This window comes from Trachurus japonicus, chromosome 16 (genome assembly GCF_045865225.1).
Source record: "Trachurus japonicus isolate A0001 chromosome 16, Traja_1.0".
NCBI lineage: Eukaryota > Metazoa > Chordata > Actinopteri > Carangiformes > Carangidae > Trachurus > Trachurus japonicus.
The window spans coordinates 27,411,544-27,438,872 of NC_140922.1; the positions used below are offsets into that span (position 1 = coordinate 27,411,544).

At 41.1% G+C, this 27,329-nt stretch overlaps 1 protein-coding gene across 1 annotated transcript in view; it reads right to left on the reverse strand.

Moving 5' to 3' along the window:
* Window positions 1-27,329, reverse strand: part of ncalda (neurocalcin delta a) — a 74,539-nt gene that overhangs the window by 45,962 nt on the left and 1,248 nt on the right. Inside the window, exons 2-3 of the mRNA XM_085802934.1 lie at window positions 25,402-25,562; window positions 6,656-6,731 (exon numbers count right to left, since the gene is read on the reverse strand). The gene's annotated coding sequence lies outside the window, so the exon portion shown is untranslated. The remainder of the gene's footprint in view (window positions 1-6,655; window positions 6,732-25,401; window positions 25,563-27,329) is intronic.

The following is a 27,329-nucleotide window of genomic DNA, read 5'->3' on the forward strand; positions in this document are numbered from 1 at the left end:
GAAAAAGAGAGGGAAAATGACATCCTCCTCCCCACCACAACAACAACCACATGCACATGTGCACCCATGCACTTACACACTGCAGGAAACTCCTGTAGACGGAGGGATGCACTGTGCAACACACACACTTTACTACTACTACTATGCTACTGTAACAACCACTTTACTATTTCACTACTTCATTAATACAGTTTCCCTCTGACGGTGCACAACGCATGCACACACTCCTTTATCCTGCAGCAGTTGTAGTCAGAGAGTCTCTCTTACAAACAGCAGCTGTTCTCATAGCTTCTCATGTACAGTAGGTTAATTCAGCACTCGCTGAAATAAGGAGACAAGATTGTTTAAAAACAAATCTCCTCTCATGTGTTATGTAACTGCAGTGCATGAGGTGGGCGAGCCGATGCAACTCAGTGAACAGGCTAATCCGATGTACCGCACCAGCTGCCAAAACAAATGACGAAACCATCTTAAAGCGTTGTTACAGTTAAAATAAGAGATAAATAAATATGCATGATGATGTATGTTAATTCAAAACTAAACAACCATTAAGTGACAATTAAGTTTGCAATTATTTACCACGGGAATACAAATACTGAATATTCACACTTTTTAGGATGAACTGTAATTAATATGTAGCGAAGAAACGGCTGCACAGTCTGAAGAAATTAGATAAATTAACTTAGAGGTATAATATGTGGTATTAGAATAATGACTGTGATGGGAAATTACACAATATTTATGCTGCTATACAGTGTGTGAATTTATTAAACGTTTGCACTATAGCTTTTCTCACTCCAGTATAATGACGAAGGGATAGGGATAGGAATTAGATCTTTTGGTGCAGAAGATCCAACAATAAAACCTTTATTACATGAGGTCTGAAGAAAATCCATCTTCCTAAACTCCTAAAACTCAGACCTGGGAGAGAAATATTACAGTATAAAAGCACAGGAGAGAGAGGTGGAGGAGGAACACTGAAACACAATGCTCACACTCTGAAACCTCACACAACCTGCTTTGGCAAGACTAAACTTAAATATGGTCATGCCAAAAAATAAAAGATAAATTTGGATACTTCGCTCCCAGAGACGTACTGTAGATATTTCGCACACCATCCTCCTCTTCCTTCCTCCTCTTGTACTTGCTTTCCATCACCCAAAGTTTAAGCACCTCTGTTGTAACTGGGTGATTTTTTCTCATGCTGAAAGTGATGACCATGACATTTTGTATCAAAGGTGTTTTTTATTTTGCAGAATGACTGGCTGAGAGGAGAGTAGCTTAAAAGTAGGTGACTGTGTGTTAAAAAAGCAAAGATACTATTATGAAAACAGGAGAAATATCATGGTAAAATAAATGGAATGAATGGGAGAACAGGTGCAACGAAAAAGCCACCGTTATAAGCAAGCAAAGCGAAAATGCATAAATACAGTGAATGAGTAAAAACCATCCAAAGGTCCTAAAATGCCCTAAAAAAAGTAAGAAAACATTTTTTTTTTGGTATTTTCTTTTTCTTTTTTAAATTATGAACTAAAGATGTTCCTGAATCTTCCTCACGTCCAGTCCTTATCCTAAACAAGCAGCCAATTAAAGTAACTGATAATACCGATAATACTGAAAACTAACCTCTCAGCAATGAGTATATTATTTTGAATGTGCAGTAAAATGCGACTAAACCACCTGTCTGATAGCATCTAATGAGCATTTAGTGTAATTAGTGAACGAGAGTGGGGTGAAGTTCAACCTGATGTTAAAATAACTCTCACTGTCACGACCGATCATTGATACTAAATACTAAACAATCATAATAACTATAATACTGTGCATGACTCAACCTTCGTGTGTCTATATTTCTAACCCTGAGTGGTGAGGAGAAGATTTTTTTTAAATTTTTTTTACAGAAAGTATTTATTTAATCCAATTTATAGCTCAAGAGGTGGGCTGTGAAGAAACAGGAAATTGGGGGGGTGGGGGGACTGAAGAAAAAGGATTGTTATACAATCAGCAAAGAGTCTCAAGAGTTACTCAACGACATTACAACCCACTCCATCCTCGGTGATTCAGAAGCTATAAACAGAAGCCAGAAGAAAAGACTGACGACCGCTCTGTCCCATCCATTGTTTTTTTTGTTTTTTTTTCCGTGGCAGACAGCGGGATTGGATGCAGAGAGAGGATTAACCAGAGCCCACCGTCTTATCAGAGAGCAGCAGGTTGGGAGTCAGGGAGCGAGAGGAGAGAGAGAAAAAAGACACATCACCTCCTCTCCTATGAGTCATACTCTGCTCACTATCCCCTGATATATACGCACACACACACACACACACACACACACACACACACGCGAATCAATCAGCAGTTGTCTCTGCATATTAATCTCCCGTCTACTGGCATGCGATGGATGGACAGATGCAGCTCGCCTATCAAATGTCAGGAGTAATCAGATTCAGAGGAAGCTCACAGGAGGAGGAGGAGCAGCAGCAGAAAGCGATCGCACTTTTTTATTTTCACTGGCCAAGGCAGCGCTTCCTGTGACTCACAGTTTTCTTTCTCCAACTTTAGACAAATGAAGCTTCGGGAGAAGACGAACTGAACTTCATGCTGCTCTATTTATTCTCTCTTTCTCTCTCTTTCCCTCTCTCTATCTATCTATCTCATGGTGTGTGGTAATCCAAGAGTTTGAACCAGCGTCCATCGCCCCCTTCACTGACCTGACATCAGCTCTCCCTGCTCCACGTCCACATCCATCCTCAATCATCTTCAGCCTGTCACCACCACTCTTCTTTCTCTCACCACTTTTTCTTTATACAGACAGTATGATGCGACTGAATTTAAGTGAATACTCTTTAAGCCTGTCTCCATTGTCCACTCGTTTGTTATTGGCGCTTTCTGTTTCTGTAATACGTGTTTTCTTGGCACTCCTGTTTTTGAATTTTATGTTATGTGTACGTATCATATCGTATCTTTACCGCATCATATCGTATCGTATCGTATTGTATCGTATCGTATCGTATCGTATCGTATCGTATCGTATCGTATCGTACCTAATCCTGATTGGACTGGAAACCACTCATATATAGAAAAGTCCAAAACTTTTGCCTAAACTAATTTCTTCAAATGAACCACAGAAGTACTATGTTGAAATGCAATGTGTCAACAGACCACAACAAGCTGTGAAATTGGCATAATCCTATAATAAATCTAAAATAAGTGTCATTATCATATTGTCTTGTATTGTGTCGTTCATTTTTATTTTGCCAGTCAATTCACAAAGCCCTAATCCTGATGAAGGGAAATTAGAGGACTGGAAACCACTCATACATATATATATATATATATATATAAATAAGTCAGAAACTTTAGCCTAAACTTTTATTTCCTCAAATGAATGACAGAAGTATTATGTTGAAATGCAACATGTCAACAGACACCAAGCTGTAAAATTGGCATAATCCTCAAACAAATATAAAATAACTGGGCAGTGATCTAGTAGCTGTTATAGATACTTGTTTCCATTTGCCCTGATCCACTTTAAACCCGGGTTTAACTCGACTTTGGCTGTTAATGCATGCGCCCCCCTTTGAACAATAGTAAATATGGATTTATCCCCGGTCACTGCATCAAGTCTAAAAAAAAAAAACGACGACCCAGTACTGTAGTAACAGTCGACAGCAGCGCGTTCCCCAACGGAGCATCTCATTAAAACGAGCAGATTTCACTGCTGTGAATCTGCTCAGAGGGAAAAGCTGTCAGAGAGGGTGAGGTAATCCTGCTAAACATAGTTGCATTGAGTCTGATCTGATGGAGTGACCTGGAGGCTCTGCAGGAACAGCCAGGCAGCTTTCAAAACATCTGATACAGACACACACAACAACAACAAGTAGATGGTGACGACTTCTAGGAAACTGGTGCAGCACCTTCCTGAAGTTCATGCCACCACAAAACCATGAAGATGTGATATGATCGATCTCTATCACCCAAATATGGAAGCCTGTTCCCTCCAGTAAGAAACATAAGTAAGAAAATAAAAATCCACAAGGTATGAAATGAAAAAAAATCCAAATAATGAAATAATTAGTATTATTATGATAGTCAAACTTCCTATCTCATCATTATGACTTTTTATTTCATAAATGCAACTTTTTACCTCATAAATTCAACTTTTTATCTCATAAATACAACTTTTCATCTAATAAATTCAACTTTTTATCTCATAAGGATGATGTTTTATCTCATAAATTCAACTTTTTATCTCATTAGGATGACTTTTTATCTCATAAATTCAACTTTTTTATCTCATAAGGATGACTTTGTATCTCATAAATTCAACTTTTTATCTCATGAATTCAACTTTTTATCTCATAAATTCAACTTTTCATCTATTAATTTTCTGGCTGAAATGGACTTCCATACCTAACCGCTCACAAGTCAGTAGTACGTAAAACTGAAATGTTTTCGTAATAACCTTTAAGGACAGGGAACAGAGACCAAACACTATCTTATGCTGTACTCGATGCTGTACTCTGTTCTCGATTTCAGATCCAAACTGAGTGAAGTGAAGTTCCTGTTTTGATGCGACTCTTCAGACAAGTGTTTGTCATCTTTAACAAGTTCAGAGGTTTCACTGACACAAAGTGACCTGAAGTCCGAGTGTGTGAGGCTCTGCTGCCGCCGGCGCCTGTTTTAAAGCAGTGGGCCTCTTAACTGGACGAACTGCAGCTGTCCCCTTAGTCTGACAGGCCAGTGTGTGTGTGTTTGTGTGTGTGTGTGTGTGTGTGTGTGTGTGTGTGTGTGTGTTTGTAAATAGCTGACAAGTTAAAGTTAGAAATTGTGTAATAATGAGCAAAGGATGTTGAGTCAATTTAATTTTATATATTTCATTATTAATAGTACACACACTCTCACACACTCATTTGTTCCCTGATTTGTGTATGTGTGTATGTGTGTGCGCTTGCTTGCATGTGTGTGTGTGTGTGTGTGTGTGTGTGACTGTGTGTAATGGCCTGTGTTTGCAGGGATTTCAGGGGCCTGGGAACTGTGTGGAAATCACATTGGGCTTCCTCTGGCTCATCTCAGAGTCATGGGAAACAACACTGACCAAAAACAACAGCGGCCGCTCGTACACCAAACAGCTTGAGCGCTCAACGTTTTACTGTCCAGACAAACACACACACACACACACACACACACACACACACACACACACACATACCACCTTCAGCCAGAGATGAAAGGAGTGTCCTATACACTGATTAATGGGTGCAAGGAAATTGTTTGTAATAGTTTTTAAAGGTTAAAAGTTAAGATAAAATACTTAGACAATCTCCTCTTCTGTTGTTCATGACTAAAATAATGAGTAATTTTGTAATAGAGAATCTCGGGGGAAGTGTCGGGTGTACAAACAATGGAAAAACAACTTCCTGGGGACTAAGGAAAGTTTGAAGTGTTGTAATTATTACATGCGAGATAGAAATTAATTTTTTTGCACTTAAAAAAACAACAACAACAAAAAAATATTGCTACAAGATAAGGTCAAAATCTTTTACATTTTATTGCTTATATACTTTTATAGTGTAGTCAATGTGCAAAAAAAAGGATGGCTTTTAAAGCAGAAGTACAGTAAGTGGTCCGGTCGTTTTCGCTAATGCTGCGTTCCAGGCAGGCTTTTGAAATCGTAAATTACAGCTTCAAGTCACAACTTACGACTTTGTAGCGTTTCAGGCAACCCACTCGTGTTTTTCCGACCTGTTTTACCGGTGAAAGTCACTATAACGGCCACTCGTAACTTCCGACCGGTGAACTCGTACCAGATCGAACTGGTACCACTTCACGGTCGGAAAAATACGAGTTTCCTTGAACGCACCATAACAGTCCTCGTCGCTACGTCGCCACATTCACGGCGTTCCTTGGCTGCACACACAGCCCTGCATGCCGTTCTCTCTCCTCATTGGATAAAAACTGTAGGATACGATAAATGTTTTCTCCTCGGCTCAGAGCAGAGCAGAGGGACTGACAGACCCGTGTTTCAGACCAAACACTCTATGTAAGTGATTGCTGTCGGAAGATATAACTATTTAAGACTTATATTAACACAAATATATCACTTACTTCTGCTTTAATTGATGGTAAGTAATGAAAGTAAAAAAAAAGGTTTTCAATATAGAGAAGTTGTGGAAAATGCCAATAAATGTCATTATATGATGCACCACACCAATCAGGATACCCATCGTGTCGTATTTGTGTCTCTACTTTTCTACACAGTATTTTAATACAGACGACTTCCCACTAAATCTGTTCTCATTTACCGGTTCATGTTTTGCTGTTTTTGTTGTCAGACAAGAGAATAAGTTTGAAATAGCGACAGAAACTGAAACCCTGTTAAGACGACATGACAACCTGCTGCAGCCACGTCTGCACTGACAAAATTCTGATTTAATATCCACAAAATCGTCTCATAAACTCTCTCACAAACACTCAGACGTGACAGGACATTCGTCTTATTTTGTCTCTCAGGTGGCAAACACACTCACTCCTCCTGGGGAACTAACTGCTGCTCGCTGCTCTAAGCTGCTCAGCGAACAGGGGGAGGTGTGCCAGGATTACTACAGCTCACAGATGACAGATGAAGACCTGATGGATTTAAAACTTTTGATCAAACCTTTAGCGTCTCCGTCTGTGTCTTTGTCTTGGTTCTCAGATGTTCTGCCTGTTTCTCACTGGACGCCCAGTCAGATCTGTAAAAAAACAACACAAAAAGAATATTTTTCAAATAGCAAAACAGGACCAAGCAGTGCTTTGAGCTATATGCTAATGTCAGCATGCTAAGTTTCAGGTTTCTGAGTTCTGATTTTCACATACTGTTTAAATATTAGTTCCAAATACTAACTAATAACTTGCTCACATTTAGCCGGTGCAATAGTTCCCTTGCTGGCCATCACTGCCTAACGTCTTAGCATGCTAATGCCTAATTAATACTAAACATGCACATTTTAGAGTCGAGGACATTGGGAAATTAGATTTGTGGGTACTTGGAATTTCAAAATGTATCATCTTTCAATGATTCATGGTGATAATAAATAACAGTGACACACAACGTTAACATCTCTGCAGCCATCTCTTCTGATGAGATATGAAAGTTTAGTTCCTCCCCCCAAGTCTGCCTGGAAACATAGTTTCTGCACTTTTCAAAAGAGAAAAATTGTCTAATTATACAAGAATTGCTGAAATTAACCACGGTCATTGAGTCTCTATATTTAGATTGTAGTGGGGGAGAGAGTTGGGGAAAAAATTCCTAAGTTAAAATCTCTTGGACAAAAACAGATTCCTGTGGACTTAGTGTGAGGACAGAGCAGCTGAGTGCCATTCATAACAAAACACACCTGTGCTGTTCAGGCTGCTTGTATTGTTAATTTAACTATTAAACATCTATATAGGACGTAAAGTGGTATATATACTGTGCATTTATACATACAGATCTGAATTTCATTGCAACACCTACACTTCTTGTGACAAGCAGGCAGCACATTAGAGAGAAGACATTAAAAGTTCATGGTTAATGGTGCAGTTAATCATTAAAAAGGCGGCAATTAAAAACTTGAACATTTGTTGCACATAAGAGAAAATTTAATGTCTTGTTTTTCTTAAGACAGAATGATGTTATATTACGGCCATAATGAGCAGCGAGTAGTGAGTGGAGGCTGAAAAAAATGACAATATAGTTCATTATCTGTACAAGGATGGAGTATTTCAATTAATTATTGTGCTTATTTCACGACAGAGCCGAGTCTTTTCATGGTAATCCTCCTCCAGTTCTTGGTATTCTTTTGAAATACAGAGCTACATGACCTGCTCTCTGTAAGCATCAAGTGTTTCTTTTTCTTCGCAATGATAATGAGTCAGCGAGCGCCATTAAAGCTTTTTTTTTTTTTGTTCCTGTTGGGTGCCTGGAGTAGAGGAAAGTATGAGGAAAGCTACCGTCGTCCCGTGTTGTTGCAGCAGATGAGGAGCGAGAAAGGCTCCTCAGGTTCCTGTCCTCTCACTTCCCCCAAGCTCTCGCTCAAGAAGCGAACACTGCTCCTCTTGCAGAGCACAGCTTGACAACCAAAAAAACTCTTCAGGCAAACTGACAACTCTGAATGTGTGAGAGGGGGTTTCTGTGTGCAACAGCACCGTTACAGTACACAGCCATTCTGCTTGGTGGCAAGATTTGTAAAACACGAAGGAGACATTGATTTTGTCTCGCATTTTGTTTCCAGTCAGCATAATTAAAGAATAATCAATCAGTGAATCTGCTTTTCTTGTTGCTGATTCAAACCTCATTAGAAGACTCAGGTGTTGGATGGACGCAACCACATCAACATGCAACCCTAAACATGATGTTGTAATCATGTCAGCACAGGAATGAGCCTTATACTTAACCTTAATAAACGATACCTCCAACCTAAACCCAACCCTAGGGATGGGAAATCGGCTCTATCTTCAGATCGTTCGATCGTGGTCACTGTCGATGGCTGCAGTAGCGGAGAGATATAGAGGATCCTTTGTACCTACAGCCAATCAGGCTTTTTAATTCTTCTGAAAATGGAAGATGAGCTGACAAACAAATGAATTTCCCTTTGGGGATTAATAAAATAATTGGTATTCGTATACATATTCATATTAAAAATGTTCATCGTTTGACAGCACTACTTGTCTCTCTCAACTAACCTGTCAATTCAAAGTCAAAAAGCCCCAAATATATATATATAAATGTGGTGATACAGCTGGTTTGTAGAAATAGTAAGATATTTAGTTTCACATGCTTTGTCATAGTGCCGAGCTGTATGAGAAATAATCAATAACCACGTAGCAGCTCCAACTGTAACACCAAAGGCACAGAGCTGCAGCTGCAGCTTCACCACAACAGTTGCAGGTTTTACACTTCAAAGGATAAATACACACGGGAGCTGTGTTTTATTGGTTGGATTTCGTGTTTCCAAAGATTCATCTACTTGTATTTGTTCCTTTTTATTTCTGTCTACACTTTTGGCGAAGAGAAAATCCACTAGCGCGAGTTCTCACTGAATAAGTCAAGAGTTGGTGTTTTCGGTCATGACTCAGTTTCCCGGGTTGCAGGGGCAGCGCTGTCACACTGGTGTCAGCTGGACCCCGAGCTGGGAGGATCAGGACGGTCAACAGAAACCAGTCACGATGCCTTCACTGTCTCTCTATATCCATCACAGTGCAGCCTGTTATAGTTTGGTGGTTTTCTGGCTGAAGAATCCAAAAGGAAAAACAAATTAAATCAACAAATCATTTTAAAAAGCTGCTACTTGTGTGAGTCATTACTGCGCTTTGTTCACCTCTCCTGGCTGGCGACTCGTTATGGTTCATAAAATAAAAGCTTTCCAACAGATGTCGACCCCAAACATCTTAAAAGTCGGGCTGAAATATCTGCCTGTTTTTTATTTTAAATACGCACACAATCTGTCCTATAGCCGGAGGACCAGCAGCTCCACTGACGACACACACACAGACACACACACACTGATAAGATGTGGTTGTAAAGTTTACAACCTGCCAGACTGTTTGGCGAATGCATTCTCGATGTTCAAAACAAACCCATCAACTTTAAGGAGGCAGCACAAATACACACATCTTATCACATTACAACACTTTTTTTTTTTTTAGTGTTGGGTCGTTATGTCAGGAAGCATCATCATCAGATATCACCACTGACTGACTGTTGTTTGTTCCGCTAAGGATGCTAAGGATGGAGGGAAGAAAGAGAGAGAAACCGTGTTTCCATCCACTTGTCGCTCGAATTATCTGAAGATCGATAAAAATATAAAAGCGAATAATGCAGGCTCAAGTGCGTTTCCATCTAAGACCTTTAAATCCAATAAAAAGCCGTGTGTAATGACGCCATGTGCTGTTTTGCGATCATATTGCTGTATCGAACATTTTCTTGCAATTTAAGGTGTTTCCATTCATTTTTGTACAAAAAGCAAAATAGAAGGACTTCCATCCTTCATCTTTATCCGATTATCAGAGGTCGGGCTGCGCACAGGCCTGCTGGAGCCGTTGCCTGGAAACCACTGGTAAATAGGGAAGTTATAGGCTTTGGCTGGTGCTTATAATGCAACATGCCTGTCATCTAAACACTGCTTTGATGCAGATGCACCGCATGTTAAATATTATAGACTATTACGGTTTGTGAACAGCAGCGCTTCAAACAGTTCTGGGAGATGGTGACTCTTCACATGAAGCCAGTCTGTCCTGTACACCTGCATCTTTCTTTGTTTACTCCCATCGTGTCTTTGAACAGATGGGAATACGTAGCGGAATTGACATAAAACGAGATCGCAACTCACATTTATTGAGCAAAGAACTGTTTCAATCAGCATTTATCGCATAAACTTTGTATCGATCAAGAGAAAATCTGATGCGATCAACCATATAAACTTTTTATCGATTACTTTTTATTGAATTCTGGCCATTTTTGACCCCTAAATCGTTGTCCTGATGGTCATGGACTTACATTGATACAGGCAAACCGGAGTTTCACCATGGCTACCCGGCACTTGGGATAGCAACAACGCTAACCCATGGGGGCAATTCTTTCAACCACAACAAACAATAAATGGTCGGAGATATTTTGGACATTACCACTGCACTGCTCAACCGTTCATTTTTGTAGAGAAATCACCACAACAAGGAAAAAGTGTTTGTTTCTGTGGCGGGGAGAGCAGGCGCTCTGCGATCGGATAGTAATGTCTTTCCAGGATGTTTCAGAGTTCGGCTATCGGAGGTGAGTGGCTACATGCAAAAACACAGAGTTTATACTGTTTATACTGAACACTATGAGTTCAGTGGTGTCTCGTATGGATTCCAGTCATGTACCATAGATATTTGATTGTTTTTTGAGTGTTTGTTGTGGTTGAAAGAATTGCCCCCATAGGTTAGCATTGTTGTTATCCCTAGCGCCGTCTAGCCATGATGTAACTCCATGTTTAAGTCGCATTTTTTGCTCCCCCCAACACTGGGTGACCATCAGGACAATGATTTAGGGCTCAAAAATGGCCGGAATTCTTCTTTAATCAAATTTTACTGTTTCCATAAGGCATTTTTAATTTGATATTGCTTAATGTGAATAAAAACGTGTGGATGGAAACATGGTTAGAGAGAGGGGTCAATCTAATCCATCACAATACAATCCAGCAACAGTTTCCCTCAATCAAACTGATGGGACGAGGACTCATTTCCTCTGGTTGTGTGAGAACTATAGTTTTGGCTTCGGGCGAGTTTAATAGTCCCAGATGTGAAAGCAGCAGCAGCAGCAGAACCGCTGGTGTTTATGCACATCTATGCTCTAACCACTCACTCACTTGCTCGCTGGCTCTCACAGACATACACAGACACCACAGATTGTCCAGCGCTCGAGCATATTTCACACACCATTTGTGAAACTACACAAACACAAATGACACACACACAAACACATAAGTTGGCCCGAGTGACGACCGTATATGGAATCCAGCTTCTGGCTCAATTACGGAATTACTTCATAACTTTGATGTTACAGTGCAAAGGGAGAAAAAAAAGAAAAGAAAAAAAAATAGGAAAGAACTACAACACAACTAAAAATAGAGCAACTTGTTTATAAATCCATGACGGAGCCCGCATGCTTTTGTTTTCAAGAGTGTTCAATGCCATTACATTACCTCAGTGCCACTTAAACCGGCTCTGCAGCAACTCAATAGTTTTAATAAGAGGTTATTGTTCTAATCAGACTCAGAGTTGAGAGTTATGACGTATAGTCCACAATGCTGGAGAACACGCACAATGAAAATGTGAGCGTATCCTGGCTGCAAGCACATTAAAAACACATTCAGTCTTTCATTCCTTACATATTGTTTTCTTTTTCCACTTTCGAAAAAAGAGCTGCAACAAAGTGGTCGCTCCCCTGTGGAGACATAATAAAGGAAATATATGTTCCAAGATACAGAAAAGAAAAAAAGCAGAGAGTTTGGAGAGACTGCATCTGTCTCTGAACAAAAAAATGTGACAACAGGGAGAGACCTCAGCCTTTTCACCGGTGCCATGGCAACATGCTCCGTGCATATGGAAGGTAAGACAAAGACAAAGACAAAGCGGTGAAAAAAAATCAGGTGCAAAAAACTGGAACAATATTCAACTCAAGAGAGCGAACATAGATCAGAAACCCCCCCCGAGAGTGTGTGTGTGTGTGTGTGTGTGTGCATTTGTGCAAAACAAACACCAGCAGCAGCGGTGTCAAATTAACAGGAAGACTGTGTAATTCCAGGGATTAACATTTTATTAGCTTCCAGCTCCCGTGTGCTATTTCTGTTACATTCATGAGGATAAAACATCCTCATCAATGATGACCCAACACCACTGACACCGACACTGACTCAACGAGGAGATTATGTAATCTGACGTCTTGATTTAGCTCCATGAGAGCTGCCATCATCATCATCATCACCACGTTTTAGGCTACTCTGTGTTTCCTCTTGACACTGAAATTTGCACTTTGTGTGTACGAAACAACCTGTTGTGTCACGGCACCATGAGCCATCATCACGATACAGTACCTCACATTGCCATGGCTGTCGTGCTGCCGTCTCCAGCTGTATGAAAATGAGGAATACGAGTGGTGCACTATATGAAAATTGATTGAAAAAATTCTTCATCTAAAAAGCAAATTACTGCTGCCCAACAACGCAGCTGCAGACAGCGACAGCTCTGACTCAGACCTGGACAGACATTCCCCACTATTGTGTAACAGAGCTTGATTCACATCATTCATTCACCTGTTCCATCTCTATGACTCATATAGAAGTGTTGGACTCATTTAAAGGGATAGTTCAACATTTTTGGCAAATTGTCCCATTGCCATAATCGCTATAGTCATAGCAGTAGGTTCGTTACCTTTAATTGTCGGTGGAAGCTATTTTTTAGAACGGTGGAGCAGAGCTGCGAGCTGCTCAGAACTACGCTACGGAGGCTGATGGAATTTCTTGGTTTCCCTCATCAAACTCATCAAATACACAATCCAACAACTCCAAAACGCTCTGGTGGACAAGTTGTGACCTGCACATTCACCACGCTATGAGATAATAACACAACGTTACGAGACAGAGTTGTTTTCGAGGCAAATACAGAGACTGCTTGCCGAAAAACTGTCCCTGAAGGCGGTTTTGCATGAATTTACCTCTAAAACAACTCGTAACGTTCTGTTATTATCTCATAGCGTGGTGAATGTGCAGGTCACAACTTGTGCACCAGAGCGTTTTGGAGTTGTTGGATCGTGTACTTGATGAGTTTGATGAGGGAAACCAAGAAATCCCATCAGCCTCCGTAGCGTAGCTCCGAGCAGCTCACAGCTCTGCTCCGCCGTTCTAAAAATAGCTTGCGACAATTAAAGGTAACAAACCTACTGCTATGACTATAGGGATTATGGTAATGTGCCAATTAGCCAAAATGTTCAACTATCCCTTTAATCATTTCCCCTTTCATTCAAATCTTTAAATCAACTCCTACAATAATAAAGGCTGTTTGCGCTTGTTATATAGGAATGGCCTTTATGACAGATTTATTCTTTGCCATTAATAAAAAAAATAAATAATCACAGATGGATGTGAACTGAAACGGCAGCAGGTATTAAAAACAACATAATGCACACACACACACACACACATAGGAGGGGGGAGACAAACGGAGAAAGACGTAACAATGTATTGCTAATCTCCAAGGACACCAGCCCAGGCAGTGTGGGTGTCTGGACCAGACACGCTCGCTTGCTCACTCATTCTGCTCATCTGCTCAATAAAACTGGGCTGCGGCTGCAACGAGTCGTCGTCGTCGTCCGCTTCCATATTCGCCGTGGTAGTGTACTCCTACATGTATAACCCCTCCTCTTATTCACTCTCTCTATCTCTATCTCTCTCTTTCTCCGGCACTCTCCCCTTCTTGCGGCGGACCAGCTGTCACGGTTTCCAGCCCACTCATTACCATTCCTCTCTCATATAACTGTCGCTCCGAGAAGCTTTTCATCCTTCCTCTCCTCCACTGCACACTGGGTGGCAAACCGAACGTTACGTAAAAAATAATGTGGGCTCAACTCGTGTGCGTGCGTGAGTGTGGATTTACTTGTGTATACTCACCTGCATTCATGAAAACTGTAAAAAAAAAAAAAAAAAAAAAAGGCTTCGACATAACACAGAGGAATTAAAAACAGAGAGAGGTGAAGGCCTTGAACTCGACTTAATGATGTGAAATTATCATTAGGACTAATTTCCAGTATGTTGTGTTCAGGCAGAATTTCATTTGTTCTGTTTTACAACAGAGGGATTGTAGAGGATATAAACAACTCCCAAATACAAATAAATGGTTTAAATAAAAGTTATTTGTTTATATGAGTGGATTTTTGTATTTTTCCTGAGAGACTTTAGCCTCGGAAGACTTGGGGGGAAAAAAACGCACATTTCATGATTTACAATGATCTGTAATGTTCACAAATACATTTCAGGATTCCACTCAGTGATGTTTATTCTCATTGTGCCCAGTTTTGGAGACAAACGCCGACTACGTTTTATAACCAGGACCAGAATCGGTACAGATAACGTCCACTTAGTGAGTGGTTGTGGTGGTCTTTCAATGCGAAGCTTTCGTCAATGCATGATGTGACAATTTTCCCTTTCGAGACGTCAGTCCTCCAGTAAATACAAGCAGTTTACATGGTGGAGAGACCAGAAAGTTTAAACAAGAAACACTTAACTAAGTACAACAGCAGCGTGAAGCGTCAACAGTGCAGAGACAGATGCACTGATGGAGTTACAGCTCCTCTTACTAGCAGAGAGGAGTAATGGATCTGTAAAAAGGGAATGAAATTAAGCCGATCAGACTGGAAAGGAGGAGCTGCCATTACATCTTAACATGGTTACATTTGTAGATGTATTATTTGGCGTCTATGTTTTTTTTTAAAAAGCATTAAGGGGAAGGGAATTAACGAGAACAATAACCGCACAGAGGGGGACGGAGGCGCTGATCCTGCTCTCTGAACCCTGACAGCAAAACCTCCAAATACAGACAGACTGGATCACTACCACAAAGCTGGTTTGTTTTATGCAGCAGTCTGCCCCAGAGGAAGAAAGAAGGCCCCGGCCCCTCCCTCACCAAGTGCTCGCAAGTGACCTGGTGCCATACTCAGATGTTCAGCAGGTGTCTGAGATGGCAGCTTACAGCTCACAGTGCAGTCTCTCAAATCAAAGAGGAGGCTAAGGAAGAAGTGGTGGTTTGCCTTTTGCTGATTCTGTGACTTTCCAATCCTCTATGTTTCACTCCTGCATCCTCACCCCCCAGCCCACCTTTTATTAAAGGAGACATATTATGTCCCTTTTCCACAAATTAAAATAGTTCCCAAGTGTCTTAAAGGGATAGTTCAACATTTTTGGCAAATTGGCCTATTCCCATAATCCCTATAGTTTTAGGAGTAGGTTCGTTACCTTTAATTGTCGATGCAAGCTATTTTTAGAATGGCGGAGCAGAGCCGTGAGCTGCTCAGAGCTACGCTACGGAGGCTCATGGGATTTCTTGGTTTCCCTCATCAAACTCATCAAATACACAATCCAACAACTCCAAAACGCTCTGGTGGACAAGTTGTGACCTGCACATTCACCACGCTATTCGATGTAAGTGTAGCGAAGCTCTGAGCAGCTCTGCTCCGTTGTTCTAAAAATAGCTTGCACCGACAATTAAAGGTAACGAACCTACTCCTTAAACTATAGGGATTATGGCAATGGGCCAATTTGCCAACATGTTGAACTATTCCTTTAAAGACATGTCTGTGACATGCTTTGGTCAAAATACCCCAAGGATCAAACACCACAGCTCTTTTTACCCGCTCAAAATGACCTTGTTCAGAACAGCCGGTTTCAGTGTCTGTCCCTTTAAATGCCCCGCCCCCTCTACTGGTACCAGTACTCACAGGTAGGGGTGGCATTATGCAAATTCGGAAACTAATGACATCATTGTATGTAAACTGAGGGAACAGCTTGTAAAACCACATGGATTTCAACCTACAGTAGGGAGCCTGCAAATTACACATTTTTTTTTGTCAATTCTCACATTCTGGGGGCCTGAAGGTGAGCCAACACCCAAACATATGTTCAAAAGCCTTCAAAAACTGATACTTCCATAATATGAACCCTTTGAATAATCTTTGTCCTTGTGCTTCTTTTTTATGCCCACATTTCACACTTGAAACAATAAATATGCTGCTAGGAATCACATTTGAAACATTTACCGACGACTTTGCCACCAACAAATAACTCATACCGACATACCGGTCGTACACCAAGGTTTTCACACTTGTCGGCCAGTGACAGGCGCTCCGGCCACCATGGCTTTCTCTCACATAGCGGGGAAAGCCCTGTGCTAATTCAGGGGCATCCCCGTGGACTCTGGGCCAGGGACACAGGCGGGGTGTGAAGACGAACCTGTCAGAGGAGCTCAACGACTCCTCTGAGCTCCGACAGCACGGCCCTGCAGCAGCCAGTGATGCCACCGCTTCTGACAATGTGTCTGGCCTTGGTGCGGGGGTGTCACTGTGTAGCTGGTGAGGTAATGGAGTGTGTGCTTTAAGGGCGTCATGGCGGCATACATTTTTTAGCACTTCAGATTAAAAATGCATACCTGTCGGTGCCTGTCAGCCTGCGCTCCTGCGTGTCTCCATCATGTTGACTTATCCAATGTTCTGTTGTGTTTCTGCGTCACTGTTTTCAACTATTTCAGTCTACATACGGCACCGAGACCTCAGAGTCCAGTTTAGCAGCTGTTGTCGGAGATTACGCACACGTTTAATGCGAGCGACGAGGAGTACCGCTGTGGCTGTTTACTTTTGTGTGTAATTTGTTTGATCTCAACATCCAAAGCTGCCTTTACAAAGACAAATAGAAAACAAAAATCATTCATTTGGCTTGAGTGCAAACTTGAAATAACCGAATTTCGGAGCTTGTTTGTGGCAGAATTAATGTTTTAGTTTGAAAATGCATCACTTCTACTTTGTTTATGCCATGTCAACACTGCACCAGATGTTTTTGGAAATGCTGCTCTCTGGGGTTGCATTAGATTCTGAATGGGCAGAGATCTTGGGAAACGATGATGTAGACACCCACGTTGGTCCCATGATTGGGTTTTATTGGTTTATTTCTGATACAGAGCTGAAACATTCATCTGGTTAAGAACATATTTGTGTGGACTTTGCTGTAGAGAAGGGAGAGACAAGATAGAAAGGTGGTGGCGAGCAATTTCATTCAGTCTCTCCAGGAAGTCATTCATGGTGCTGCACTTAGTTTATTTCACAACAAAAGCTTCCTGCAGTTGCCCAATTGTGGCGTGCAAATGTTGGTTGAGGATTTCGGAAAGTTCAAAGTCAATGACTGAAGAGGACGCAGCTGACAAATGTTGAGAAACTGTGTACAGCGGACGTCATTGCTCCACATTTGCACTGGTTTCAGCTCTTTATCTGTTTGTTTGCATGAAACAGTGACTTCAACAGTTACTGAAGACAACGAAGACGTTGAAGAGCAGTCACTTCCAAGCTCCTGCTCTGCTGCTGAAATCCTGATTTTTATAACCACGATGTCATCGCACAAAATCGCCGAATAGGTTAAAGACAAACACTGTTGTGATTTCAGCTGTATTTACTTGTAAAATGATGATTTTCAACTAAAATTTGTATGAAATGTGAAAAGCCGAACATCTATCGTTAGTGTGAAACCCACACAGCACTGTGCAGCCACATAAAGACAGGCAGACAGACAGAGAGACTGCTGTGAAATGCCACAGCTGCTGCCCATTAAGACACTTCATACATAGATGCACTATGGTATGTTTCCCACCCACTGGGCTAGATGTCCCACTCTGACGTTGAGCACCTGGGTGATGTTGAAAGAAGCGTCTTCACTGGGCCTATTTGCATTTTAGGAATGGGGTCATTTACTTTACATCTGAGCGTGTGCACACAGTGTATCTTTGGGATCCTGGGGCCTGTTTCACAGAGGGGGGTGGGGTTCACCAATACAGCTTAAATGGAGAGTACAATCCTGTTGCATATACCCAAGTGGGCCCATTAGTATAGTTTTTCTTTTGATTAGTGGTAAAAATGAACATGTTCTCATGCTGCAAGTTGCAGCTTGCATGTTGCAACAACTGGCCCCAAATTTCCTCGTAAGATCTTGGAAGGAAAAGTGAAAATCCAGCTGTCATGCATGGAGGAGGAGGAGGGGGGGGGGCATCACATTCCTTAAAAACAGGGATAACTGTGCATTCTCAGACAGTCTCTTCATGGTGTTGCGCTCAGCTGTTTACATTGAAAGCGACGTGAAGCTGTTGTGTAACACATTAAAAAAAGAGGTGGCATGAGGAGTTCAAACCCCGGCTGCTTTCTCACATCTGCACAGACGGACGATCGCCACGTGAGAGTGGATGTCGGATCATTGGATTTGGAAAATTACAGGAATTGACAGACACAGGCAGAAGGCTGTGTGTTTCTATACGCTGTGTATTATATAACAATTAAACCAGCAGGTCAGAGGGCGTAAAGCCTGATTACTCACAACACGGAAATGTCATCACCTTTAACATTAAAGCAAATTTCAAAGCGTTCCCTGTGTCTACACCCTAAAAAATAAAACATGGAGCAATATTTGCATTTCTGTCCACCTGATAAATGTGTCTCTAATGTGTCTCTGTGTTGCTTTCCACAACTTCCCCAGGGGAAATATTTGGCTCATTAGCAACTAAATGCTCCATAATGTTCACTGACCTGTTGCTAACTGCGTCTATCTGCTGCTTGATGCTGAGCAGGTAGGGTTTTTTTTTTCTGAGCACAGCTGTGTCCAACGACAGAGAAGGCTACAAAAACAAAACAATGAGATGAAACAAGCTAAAACGAGGGAAAATGCAGAGGTGGGTGATCATACAGGTCACTCTAATAATATAATATCAAAGCTGTGTGACAAAAAAACCCTCAAAGGTTCACTTACTAGCCTTTTCTGAAGCTTTAACTGGCTAAAGAGTTCATGTGTGAGCTTAAACACTTGTTCAATCACTTACATCATGTCATTAAGCTGATCAGCAGATTATTAGAAGCTTCATCTGGTCTCTCTATTTGACTTTAATGGACACATAAACATGTACACAGAGACACACAGCTGACCTTTGAATGCAGGCCACAGAGCGACGTGGTGAAGAAGGTGTTGAGTGACACCTCAACACACTGGTGATAACACACCTTCAATAACACAATAATAAAAACTACACATCCATTTAAGATTGGATATGAATTAGTTCAGTGAAATAAAAATAAAAACAGCAGGTCACACTGACTGTACTATATTAAACCAAGAGGAGAGAAAAGGGAAGGCTGTGTATTGGACTTCTCACCACAATGATGCAAATACAGTGCATGTTATTATTAGGTATCAGACCTTGTGTATTTAAAAGCTAAATAAACGAGTGCTGCAGACTGCAGCAGTCTGTCATCACGTTTAATGACAGCCATTGTTATGCTCTAACACATCAGACATAGCTGTGATGACTCACAGGTCAAAGAATGGCATCTGACCAATCACACGGCCAGATGTCATTCGCCTATGGACGGCAGGCTCAGTCAGGCTGACACGTGTGAGACATGAAAGGTGTTTCTGATGAGTTCAAGTTGTCAGTTCGTTACACAACATTGATCTGACTTTTAAAATGCACTAAAACATCCAGACCAGACTTCATTCACACCCAGCTCTGGAAAAGGTCACTGAACAGAACACTAAAAAACACTAACTTCTGGTATCAGCGGATCTTTTATTTATCTTCTAGCGTAATTCCAGTAGCTGCATAAATAAAAACACAGATCTCGGTCTCAACCACCTCTCATCTTACTGTCTGCCCTCTCTGATCATACCACGTGGAAAACAATCTTGCTACCTCCTCTATCCCAGTCAATCACCTGCAGAGACATCCAACATTCATACGTTTGAAGAAAGTGAAGTCAGTATCAAGAGATGCTTTTTTTGGAAATAATAAAAACTGTAAATTATATTGAATTAAAACAATGGCTGAAAGGAAGCTCCGATTAGATTTGTGAATTCACTTCATGTTCTTGCCTCATTGAAACATGTCGACACAGCTAGACTGAGCAGGATGGGAAAACTGGATGGAAGCACGCTGTGTGTGACCCACGTAGGTGGTCGTGAAGTACCGACCATACCAGATCTGCCAAGTGAGTTGTCACTACAGCAGTGTACCTGGAAGAAGAAGCGTGTTGTCGAGGCTTTGACAAACTGTGGAAACTGTTTGATAAAATATCCTGAAGCTCTGTGAGCCAATCAACAGCCTGCCAGACTGATGTCAGCAGGTTGGTTTGACAATAATTTGCAATACAACCCTGCTGTAAATAACATACACACACACACACACACACACACACACACACACACACACACACACACACACACACACACACACACACACACACACACACACACACACACACACACACACACACACACACACACACACACACACACACATATATATATATCCAGTATTTATTATTTATCCCATTGCACTACTACCTCATTGTTTATTTGCACTACCGACTGACCACCTTAATCCACCTGCCACTTTACTTATCTGTGTTTGTACTTGTACGTGTTCTCTGTTGTATTGTGTCATTGCTCAGTTCTTGTTGCTGTCCCCATGTCTTTTTTATGCGTGTACAAGTGAGTGCATAAACCAGAGTCAAATCCCTTGTATGTCTGAACATACTTGGCAAATAAATCTGATTCTGATTCTGATTCATTTGTGGTTCAACCATGGCACTTTCAATTCAATTTAACAGAACAGTATGTACAGTAATATCTTAAGATGAATTCGACATTAATACATCATCTCTTGCAGCAATAATGGTCATATCAAGCACTGCATATAAAGAAAAAATATCTGACTAGGTGTGGTCCATCTCACTAAATATACTGAACCTACAAAATGCTCAGGATGATGCATTTATACTTATTTTGTTAACGTAACACATAAGACGACGGGGTTATGATTTTTGAAGGGGTATATGAACTTTGTTGTGACAATTTTTGTATATAAACATCTGTAACGACCAGGGGCCTCATTTATCATTGTGGATACACGCTTTTTTACACGCTCTTTCCCCCATTTTGTGCGTACGCACTTTTCTCCGCCTAATTTGGGATCTATCAAACCAAAACTTGTCGGGAGTAAGTGCAAAAATTTACGACCAGTCCGACCATGGCGTACCGGCATTTACACGCTTTTTGAAGAACAGGAGGAATTGGCGACACCGCTGCAGAGTCAGAGAACTGCAGTGTGAGAGGGAGAGAGGAGCGCGGACACTGTTTGAAGTGTTGAAGTAGCAAGTGGTGGTGATGATGACCCCCCACCACCACCACCACCACCACCGCACACGTGTTGACGTCGGCACTTTACATGAAAAGCACAGCGACTCAGATTTTTCCCCTGTGCATTTACACTAGTTTGCTCCTAAATACTGGCTTTATAAAACGAATTTCGTTTTCTTTTGATATCATATTGATATTTTCACCCTGCATGTAGGCTACACCTCTTCCACAACCAGTCTGTCCAGTCTGGAAAATAATTTCTGCGACGTGCCTGTGTTAAGTAGCCAGACTGGACACACACAAGCAAGCAGCAAGCACAATAATGTCGGCGCAAATCAAAGCAAATGAGAAAACATGATCGATATTTTTTGTGTGAATAATATTTATTGTATTTAACAAAAATGGGTGCTGCCCAACATCATTTTAGGAAAAGTCACAGACTGGTGGACTTCAATGTTTTTTTTTTTTTTTTTTAATATATAGCTATGCACAAATGAAAATCAAAGTCTTCCAGTGAACGGAAGTTGGGGGTTAGTGGAAAGGGGTGCAAAGTACTGACTGGCAGTGGAAACCCTGCTTTAAATTATTATGACATAATCTAAAATAAGGGGCAGAATAAATATGATTCTTCTTCTTTCTGTTCTGTTTCATTTAGATTTGGGAGTTTTTTGTATTTATTGTAGCCTTTCAATGCAAGATGATGTTTCTGACTGATATTGCCGTGTTACCGTGTATCTCGCTTTCAGAGAAATTCCGCTTCTTTCTCCGCTCTCCGTCCGTCTGTTGTCTTCACCGTCTTCCACTGACGTCATTCCACACGTTTCCAGAGTGCACATGGCTACTTAATATGCACGTAACTGATTTGCATTGACCACTTATGGTTGCGTGGGGCCGTTTAGGGGGCTGGGTATGAGGCGTGTTCTCATCCACGCTTTTCTCAGGTCCGGTGTGATCTATCAAGGGAAATACCGTGCAGCCGTGTGTACGCGGAGTTTGATAGATCTGAAAAGAGTGTATATTTTTTGGTCGTACGCACATTTTGCCTTTCCGTCGTACTGAAAATTTAAGAGGACTTTTACACGCTCTTTGATAAATGAGGCCCCAGAATTGTCAAACAATAGAGAAATAAACTCTCAGCATCAAGTTGACACCAGCCCTATTTCTTATCACCAGTATTCGTCAGGGACAGTGTGCAGAAACATTCATCTCATCAAAGAAGAAGAAACATTTTTGCACCAAGTTTCCATTCCTGATGATAGGTGGATCATATAAATAATCTGGCCTCAGTGAGCTTTGATTACTCACTTGAAGAAGAGGTGGGTCTGAGTATTTGTCTAATAATTATAATGATACCAAATTAACCGACTTGAATCAAACCCTCAGAGTCGCTCCACAAGCGCCGGGGCTATGAATGGATGGAGTGAGGGGGTGTAGTGTAGCAGACCTTCTCCTGCAGGCGGCGGGCAGCACATCATGTTCCCTTGTTCAAGCTGTCACCACTGCGTCCGTGGGAAGCACGAGGCTGACAGTTGATGATCCTGTTTGGTCGCAGCCGCTAAGCCACACGTGTGTTGTTGAGCAGAGAGAGAGAGAGAGACAGAGCTCTGTACTGTATGGACCACAGGGCAGGAGGAAAGATGCTGATGTGATATTTGACTGTGCTTTAAGGATATTTCACGAAGGGCCATCCATCCCCCTAAACCAAAAATTGACTCTTTTTTTTTTTAAGTTATTAACATGTCAATGTAGTGTTTAGGTTCTGCTACAAGACATTTCAGCAGCGAAGTCGCTAATGCACGCCATAACTTGCAGGCGGGTGCAAGTCGTGATGCATTTGCATACTCATGAATATTCATAGAATCTGGATTTTTCAATGAGGGAGAAATAGTAGATGTGTTTTTAGTTTTGAGTTCAACTTTTTTGTGGGAAAGCAATTTTAATCAAAAAATAGTCATAGAAGAGCAGTTTTACAAATTTTAAAATGCCTCTTTGGGGGGACATTTATGATTTCAGAGGGTTATTGCAAATTCACCTTTCTTTTCCAAAAAGGCACATACGGTACAGTACTGTGCGAATATGTTGTTACATGTTGTCAAAATCCTTCATGTTTAAAACGAACTCACAGGTAAAAACAGAGAACAAATCTGATATTTGACATCCTTATTAGCAGCAGCAGCAGCAGCAGCGGCAGCAGGGGGTTGGGGTGGGAGGTGAGGGGTCGGCTGAGACCTTGGTTTCAATAAGGAATGCCAACAATTCAGAGTATCCATGTTGGAAAAAAAACAACTGAGGGACAAATGTAGAAACAGTTTCCCACACTGTGTCCGTGCTTGATAAGGAAAAGAGCCAAAGAAAACCAAACAACCAACGCACAAGTGATGACATGATGTCAGCTCTGGCTAAATTCCTACACGTTCATTGCACCGTTGCAGGGAACATGCCTGCTGCTCTCATCCTGCTCACTGCTCCCTCCTGACACTTGTGGGGTTTTTGTTTTTTTTGCCACTCACTGTAACTTATAATGAACTGGAGCTTGACATTTTTTATAGTATGGTTATTGGGGAATTGGTTTGACATACATAATATACATGTTTTTATTTCTTTAGTTGTGGGTCATGGCAGCTCCTGCTGGTCTCTGAGGGAACATTGATCCTGAACTCGTAGCCTTGAAAACAAGTGATTCAAGAGAAAATGACCAATGATGTCAACCTCTCCCAGATAATCAGGGAACAAGTGTCCTGACATTACACCAAGACCAACTACACTCTCAGGAAAAAATGCTATAAAGCAGAATTTACACTTTTTTCACTCAGCTAAGTTCATAAAATCAATCAACTGCAGCAACAGAGCTGAAATCTTTCCAAAATTGAATTAATACAGTGGGGAAAATAAGACTAACATATGGCCATAAATTAAGTAATGTGTAATAAAGTGAAATGACACAGGGAATAAGTATTGAACACATTAAGAAAAGGAGGTGCAAAAAGGTTTGGAAAGCCAAAAAAGCAGTTGGAGTCTGTCAGTATTTAGAAAGTAATCCTGTCCCCTATCAGTGCAAAGTAACATCAGCTGCTTTAGTCCAGTTGACGCCTATGAAAAGGTTTCTCATCACCAAGGTGTCACACAAGAGGCGTCTCATGACGGGGAAAAGCAAAGAGCTTCTCAAGACCTTTAGAAACGTATGCTGCAGAACATCCTGATGGCATCGGTTACAGACGTGTCTGAACTCTGAATGCACCGTTTTATCCATTAATGCCATTATCTGGAAATAAAAAGATAAAGGAACATCATTTCACCATAAACTGGCCACGACCAGGTCCTCGCAAGAGTCAAAAGAAAACTAAGAGTTGTCCAAGAACCAAGGATCAGAGAGCTTTAGACAAACCTGCAATTAGCAGGTACAGTTATAAAAACAAACAAACAATGAGCCATGACCTCTATGCATGCTCACCATGCAAGTATACGGATGCATTCAATACTTATTTTTCCCGCTGTATACACGATATCAAGATCATTAACAGCAGAGCCACAGCCAAACATGTAACATCTACTACAGTTTACCACTCAGTAGTCTCCCATGCATTTACAATAGGCAGTGAATAAGAGTCCTTTTATCTTGCGTCATCTATCTTTAATCCCGATTGGAGCTGTGTGGGCTGGAACGTGCCTCAGCATGTGACGTTAAACACACACACACACACACACACACACACACACATCATCGTCACATCTACAGGGAGTTCCCGAAACAGGATCCATTGATACATTAGATGCTCAGGAATACACAACTGTTGCTGCTCAAAGCTTTTTCCACCAGCAAAATGTGAATGTGAAAGTGTGAATAAAAGATACAGGTCGAGTGTGTGTGTGTGTCATCCTGATATCCAGAGGTGGTGGTGTGTTTCACAGATTATCGGGCTTAACAGAGAGTTAATTCATTCATCCATTTGTACAGTAGCTGTGTCAGACTCACCAGGTGGAGTGTGGAGGCGCCTGCAGCCCAGGTGAGTGGCTTCACATACACTCCCACACACACACACACACACACTGCTGCTGGGTCGCTCCCTCTGGTGTCGGGTGCTTTGTAGTGTCCGTCTGCATCCACCAATGACTCTAACTGGAAGTTGACAGCACCTGAGGACAGATGTGCAGAAAACATACATCTCAATTTACCAGTAAAAACAAGTGTTGGACTGATATATGTATAAATTATTATGTGCACAGATGCATCTGAACAAATTTCTGCATGTTTTCATTTCATTTCGATTTATTCCATTCATGGTTTAGGCTACTTCACATGATTGCACATATACATGATGTACACATAATCACCAAATGAAAAGGAGCAGGATGAAGAAAAACGTATGTTACCGGCCCCTTTCTATAGTTATAATTGCATTGGTTTAGTACCAACACCAATATTTATACTATTTCAAAAAATTAAAGATGATGAAACATATAATAATAAGAAGAAACATGTTATGTTAATAGCTACTGTTCAACAGCACTGACCTGCAGATCCAATGGTTTGTATCCACAGCTCATAGAAACACTGACTCATATAATGTTACTGTAACACATTATTACAGCTGCTCAGACTGACCACGCTCTGTGATGCCACTACTGTGAGCACGGCGGCTTGTAGACAGTATGCACTGCAGGGGGAGGTCGCCAACGTCATTAGCAATAAACACTATCACACCGGTGCCTCTACTTAGGAGCATAATCAATATTTAGTATGGATTTTCAACAGTGATCATGTCATGTAGCCCAGTGGTTTTCAAAGTGGGGGGGTTATTATCAAGGTGATAATAAACAATGTTTTGCCTATTTCATGCATTTTTTTGCTTTTAGATTTTGTGGATGTGCGTGCATTTTCTATTGTTTTTCAACAAATGCAAATAACAAAATAACATCGAATTGTTGTATTTTTAGCATTATTATAAAATCTAATTTACTGTATGATAATATAACATATCGAAACCTTATTTGCCATGCTCATCTTTCAAACTGCCTGCCAGACAAATTATCATTCATGACATTATGACCATTAAAGCTTGCAAAGCCTGAATGGAAACGAGTACTCTGTGTAAAAGATGTGAGCAAAAGGGCAAAGACATCCCACGCCTACTGTTTTCTATAAGTACACAATAAACAAACAAAAAAAAGTTCATTCGAATCACCCATCATCAACCTTAAACAGGTGCCGCTGACCACAGCTGTCAGGAAATCCTCTCGGCCCTGATGATGTGTAACCTGCCCCAGATGTTGCCTCATCTGTTTCCATCTCTATGTGTGATGAACTGAACTGGAGGGGGTTAAAGTGAGAAATCTACTTTGCACATCCACAGAGCGGCTGCTGCTGCTGCTGCTGCTGCTGCTGCTGCTGCTGCTGCTGCTGCTGTACCAATGCTTTTCCTGTTATTGATCTGCACCTCCGACACCTTTCGATACCGCTACCAGATGTTTGACACCTATTTAACAACATATAAACTTCAAACAGATGGAGACTGTCAAAAGAGTCAGGTTTATTTCTATAGCATTAAATCATAACAGAGGTTTTCATAGAGAAATGTGATGAGAACCTGCTTCACACTAACCTCTGAGTGTTAAACCACACTTACCAATCTGCCCTTGTTGATAAAGGTGCAGTCAGTGTTTAAACAAATATCCTCACTTGCTTTAGCAGTTTAGACTTTCATCTCCCACAGGTGTGAAGTTACAAGTACATGAGCTGTTGTGACATGAATTTAATATCATTATTTTATTTTACATCAGGTTAATCTGCAAGGTTGCAAATTGGTTAAATAAAAATATCAAGTATTTATCTGGTTTCAAACTGCTCCTCCATGTTTTAGAGTACAAGTAATATTTTTCTCAATGTGACATCAAGGTAATTGA